This window comes from Rhagoletis zephyria, unplaced genomic scaffold, assembly GCF_001687245.7.
Source record: "Rhagoletis zephyria isolate East Lansing unplaced genomic scaffold, Rhagoletis_zephyria_1.1 Rzeph_scaffold_00558, whole genome shotgun sequence".
Lineage (NCBI taxonomy): Eukaryota > Metazoa > Arthropoda > Insecta > Diptera > Tephritidae > Rhagoletis > Rhagoletis zephyria.
In genome coordinates this window covers 21804-28118 of record NW_016157642.1, presented here as the reverse complement: position 1 = coordinate 28118, position 6315 = coordinate 21804, and positions in this window count along the sequence as shown.

The window sequence follows — 6315 nt, the reverse complement described above, 5'->3', positions numbered from 1 at the left end:
TCAATTAACTTCGCTTATACATATACTTTAGAGATCATGAATTAAATTCATTTTGCATTTGAATGCTTTTTAGTGTACATTCAATTAATTTCGCTTATACATATACTTTAGAGATCATGAATTAAATTCATTTTGCATTTGTATACTTTTTTATTGTACATTCAATTAATTTCGCTTATACATATTCTTTAGAGATCATGAATTAAATTCATTTTGCATTTGTATACTTTTTTAGTGTACATTCAATTAATTTCGCGTATACATATACTTTAGAGATCATGACTTAAATTCATTTTGCATTTGTATACTTTTTCNCTTTAGAGATCATGAATTAAATTCACGTTGCATTTGTATACATTTTTAGTGTACATTCAATTAATTTCGCTCATACATACATATACTTTAGAGATCATGAATTAAATTCATTTTGCATTTGTATACTTTGTATAGTATACAATCCATTCATTTGGCTTATACATATACTTTAGAGATCATGAATTAAATTTAGTTTAAAAAAAGATCAGGAAGTTGTTTAAAAATCATTGTTACCTAAATTATAGTTTAAAAAACAATTTGAGATACTTTACTTGCTTTCAGGCTCTCGCGTTTTTCGCTAACAATNCTAGTAGTACTATTCATAGTTTTCGAAAATTCATTTCTGCCAGCCGAAAGTATCAAAATACGGCATTTGGGAACAAAAAAGGATCAGATATTAAAATTTAGAAAAACAGTATTAAAAAATATACAATTGTACCAAAACGGCAACGCTGATCGTGATGGAAAACGTAGTTAACATCTTGTCGTCATAGCGACGATGGAATTAACATCGTCAGCCGAGTGAAAATACTGCTAAAGTAACAAAGGCAGCGCCGCTTGTGATACCCTTGCTTGCCTCACCGCTCGTGCCATAAATTCAAATTGGTTGGATAGTCGACATGCGTCTTCTGTATACTGTTTATTCTGTGCTACTACATATCTAATTTGAATAAAAAATAATTATGCTTAAATTTAGTTAATTTAAATGGCTCTTTTATTTTTGAAAAAGTAATTTTTAATATTATGTTTATGTATTAAATAAGAAACTTCAAATTATTACCCCTTTTGTAGTCAAAAAGGGTAATTATTTTTAATATCTCTGGCCTTTACCCTTTGAAAAATATCTAAGGGGCGAAAACTTCCCNGGGATAAATATGTTTTCTTTGGTGCCACCACACCAGTGGATCGTTAGGCTTTCCGGAAGAATCTTTCCGCTGTAAGACAGGCTCTCCNATCGGGGATAAATATGTTTTCTTTGGTGCCACCACACCAGTGGATCGTTAGGCTCTCCACTTCTACAATTGCAGATGCTATCTGATTTCCTGGCCTAGTGTGCTTCTGAACTTCAGCGTCAAAATCCTTCCATATTAGTTCTAATCGATCGCTATTTATCCCGCCTACAACCGAATTGCATTGATCAGGATTTTCATCCCTAACAAAATTTTCGCAATTTTGAACAACTTTGTTAGCTACTCTCGAATATAATTTTTGAATATTCGAATTATAAGCGANCACCTGGTATTATTCCACCATGGACTAAAACCATGGTACAATAATTATAGGTATTGCTTCAAATCGAAATTCGTGCTCCTTTATTTTCATTTTAATGCAGTTCAATGTTGATTCTTGTACTTTTATTTGGCTTTGCTTTTTGTTTTCGCTCAATTTCATTTTTATAAAAAACGATTGAAATGAAGTGAGCCATATTTATGCACTATTAAAATATACATTCTATTAATATTATGCAAAAGGTATGAGTTATTTGCACTAATAAATTGCTAATTTACTATTAGAAACGTTTAGTGCCAAACAACCATATACAAAATGATATTAATTGATATGATATTGACACTCTAAAACCCTTTGGAAATTTGAGTAGATTTTAAACAGCAATTTCCAAAATTATTTCACATAGCTTATAAACATAGTGAAATAATATGAAGTGATGTACGTAATTTCAAAGCAAAATTTGAATTTGTCATTTTTGCATTTTTCAGTTCTGGCATTGACCTTTGGTTTTGTTGCATATCTCTGCCCGATTTCGGCTTAGGTCCTCATCCTGAGGGACTAAAAACATCAGTACTGCAATGTTGTGTGTGCTTTTGCACAAGCGGCAAGAATTTCTTAACAGGTATTTTTTTTTCTCCATTTATTTAATTTCTCACTCAAAAAGGTGTCAAATGAAAGAAAAAAATATGATAACAAATTACAGAATAAGAGTACCGAAATATATCATTTCACACACCTTATATTATTTTACTATGCTTATTGTCGTCACTTCAGTACCTTCCGAAAACTTTTTTCGAAAGCTTCTCAAAAGAACAAAAAGAAAATTGGGATTTGTAGCTTTTTAAATCAATACATTTCACTGTGAGTTAACACTTAAACATTTATTGAAGCTCCAAATTTTATAATTTTCTCGTTGTATATTTTTATTTGAAAGAAACTGTTGATACTTTCATTCGAAGCATCGAAAATATCGATAATTTTATACGATACATCGATTCTATATTTCGATGCATCAAATGGAAAAAAGCATCGATGTAGTTTTTTGACTTGCATCTCTAGTACATATGTATATGGTATGTGCATGATCCAATTATTAATAATCAGCCCTATTCTAATAAAACCTCACAACTGAGTTGTGATCAAAAATTTGTGAGATTTCTTGTGAGGACTATTTTGTGAGGTTATTCTTGCCCACACCTCATAAGAAAAAAGCTCAACCAAATAACCACACGAGGTGAAAAGCATTTTGCTGTCTAAAAGTGTGTTTGCTTTGTTCAACTTTGCGTTCAACATTTGCGTTCAACTCAGCGCAGGGTTGCACGAAAAAAAAGTTGAATGGCTAAAAATATCAAAATATGAAAAAATATCAAAATATTCGCCATAAAAAGGTGTTTGCATTGTTCAACTTTGCATTCAACTTTTGGTTGAATGGCCTTTCGACTAATCGCTTTCAACAAAGTTGGTCGCCAGCCAACATTTAGCCATTCAACTTTTTTTTCGTGCAACCCTGCGTTGAGTTGAACGCAATTGTTGAACGCAAAGTTGAATAATGCAAACACTGCTTAACAGCTGTTTCGTAAATAAAATAAATACAAAAAATTGATGCTGAACAACAGGAAAAGTAAATATTTTTGCAATTTGTTTATTTTTTTGATAATTACTGATTTTATTTATTTTCTAGGCGAAATCAAAAAAAAAAATAACAAAGCAGGAGTAGCTCCAGTACTTTACACAGTTTGCAATCCACAACTTGGTGCAAAAGTTTGTATGGAAATGAAATCCTATGCCTGCTCTAACTCTTCCGAAACTGCCGAAAAAACAAGCAATAACTCTGCCATTACTGAATATAATTTTAGTTAAAAAATAAAAAATAACACAGACACTGATAGCGAACGAAAATTAACAAAACATTTGCTCGATAAAAATCGGCTGTTTTTCTCTTGTGAGGGTCTCATTCGTACATCATAAATTTTCTCACAATTGTGAGCGTATGAGCTTTCGAATTTACGCCAGCATAGGGATAACCTCACAATAGTAAGAAAGGCTGACTTCCGAAACGTCAATTGCATTGCATACGTACAAAGTTTAATGTTCCATAACGCCGAACTACAATTGGTTGACAATGTACACTTTTCCAAAACCCTCCGAAAAGTTATCGAAACGCATTGCTAGCGCAATCAGCGCATCAGAAACAAAGTTGATGCTTCGTTTGTTATTGGTTACCATTGGTGTTTTAAAAATGAAAAATTCCGAAATGGTGATTATTGTTTTATTAAATATTCCAAATATGCAATGTATATGGTTGCAATGTTTCGCTACTCTGCATATGCAAAGAGTTTAAATACCGCAGTAGAACAGTATCCAAACATTGTATTGGAACGTTTTGGAAGTCAGCCAAACTTCACAATAGTGAGTGTGGTGATTTTTGTGAGGGCAACAGAATAGGGCTGTATATCTTAAAACCATGTGGTATATGGGGTATGGAAACATCCCTGTTCTCTAGCAGTAAACCTTTTAGTGTAAGCAAAAATGATGTTTTCCAAATAAGGCAGATCGGAATATGCGCTCTCTGGGAAGACAATACTTGTAATTATTGTACCATGGACTAAAACCTGCAACTTGTGACTAGGAATGTGCGATATTTAAGAAAGTATCAATATTTGGGCCTATTCCGATTGTCGGAACGACAGTCGTTCATCAAAATTTGAGATTTTCATTGCCGTTATGAGGCAACCGATGACATAATCTACTAAAAAATTTTATTCCTATTATCCTGTCGAAATGAAGAAGTATTGAAAACGTGTTAAAATCTGTCGTTAATGTTTTTATCTACGACTCAATTCAACGAACGACTGCCGATGTAAACGACTTTCGACAACCAGAATAAGGGTGATTATGAATCCATTTAATTCATTGATATAAAATCGATATGGCGATATGTCGGGCTGAACAAAATCGATATCGGAAAAATCGATGTTGAAAATCCTGCTCCCAATTGGATAGAATATTAGACCTGCCTATCAACTCACCTAATTGAGTTATTTCCATCTGGTATATTTACTGAGGATTAAAACGGCATGGCGGTCGACTGTATTGTCAAAGAAGATAGAACAAGACAATAAGTCAACGGTGGAAATAGGAATGTTCGATATTTAAGAAAGTATCGATATCATGAATCGATTTAATTCATTGCATGTAAAATCGATATGGCGATATATCGGGCTGAACAATATCGATATCGGATAAATTTCAACTTAAATGGCGATATTGCTGGTAAAGTATCGATGACCCCTATTGCGAGTGTCGACTGGCAGTAGAATAGAAATTTGTCGATCGAGTCTATCATCTTTCATTTTGCTATTGTGTAACTTGATCGATAAAAATGTTTACTATTGTGAATGGTTGACAGAATTGTAAACAGCTGTTTGTTTGTTTACATTTGTTTCTTTAGTGTTTTATTTACATCATTTTTAAAATAATTTCTTTTATTATAAAATTTAAAAAACGGACACAGTTGAAATATGGTTTAGTCATGAGGAAGGTGATGTGGAAGCTAATAGATTAGTAGAGTTGGCTAAAGCAAGGAGGGAATTGCGAGATTCGTCGGATCCCTTGGAGTTGGAAGCTGAAGTGTATGCACATATGTGAGTTTTATGAATAGAAGTTGCGTTCCCAATGCTTCACGGTTTTTAGGCGTTACATGATTTGCAGGAAAAGTGGTTTTCCTCATTAATAAGCTTTATGGAAGTTTAAGAAATACGGTACGGTTTAGTTATCTGTACAATGATGTTGGGTATTTGTGTCCAAACGCATGACCCGAGTTTAAAAACTTTAACATATAAGTGTAGTGAAAGAATTCAACTTTAATTTAAAATAAAGATTTCAAATTTCCGAGCACTAGTCAATTCATAAACTATGCCGTTTTTTGTAAACTTTTGATGTTGGTTCTGCGCAAAAACACTGTGGATGGCGTAGCCGAAATTATATGCACAAGAAATATTGTATATGCATCTTTCCCAATAGAAGCGGAGCTTCCTCCCCTACTCTTTCCGGAAATTCCTATGCCTATGTCCTCACTCTCCGGCATGAGCACGACCAACCGCGCAAGTTGCCTTTTGTTGCTTATAATTTTTGATCTGTAATTCAGACACATATATACATATGTATATTTCACAATTTTTTACAACTTCCAGTTCAATTGACTTACTTTTTATCCATTATAGTTACGGTGACTATAAATATACTTTGAAAATGCAGGAAAATTGTATCAAAAAATTTGCCTACATATAATTTCGTAGTATAAAAATAACAAAAATATACTACATATATACATTCCTCGTCATTTGAATAGCGCACCCTTTTTTTGATTTTCTACCATACAAAGTATGCTTGACAAAATTTTTATATGGAAGAAAATGCGCAGCCCCGTCAAAAAAAAAAAATTTTCGCCCCTATGTTTATTTTTTTTTTTAATTTTCAACAATTTTTAAAAAGGGACGTAGACGTAGAATATGCTATATTTTTATAAAAGTTAATGAATATTATACAAACAAAACGAAAACTGTACCTACTAAGTATTAAAAGGTTGCGCTATTCAAACAACGAAGAGTGTATATTTCTTAATTATTAATCCAATTTTAAACTTTAAACATAAATCACATTTGCTTCATTGGTATGAATCTTTTAGAAATAAATATTTACAAAATTATAATAAGGCATATTACATATTACTTTACACGAAATATGAACCTCTGTAAACAAATTTTTTAG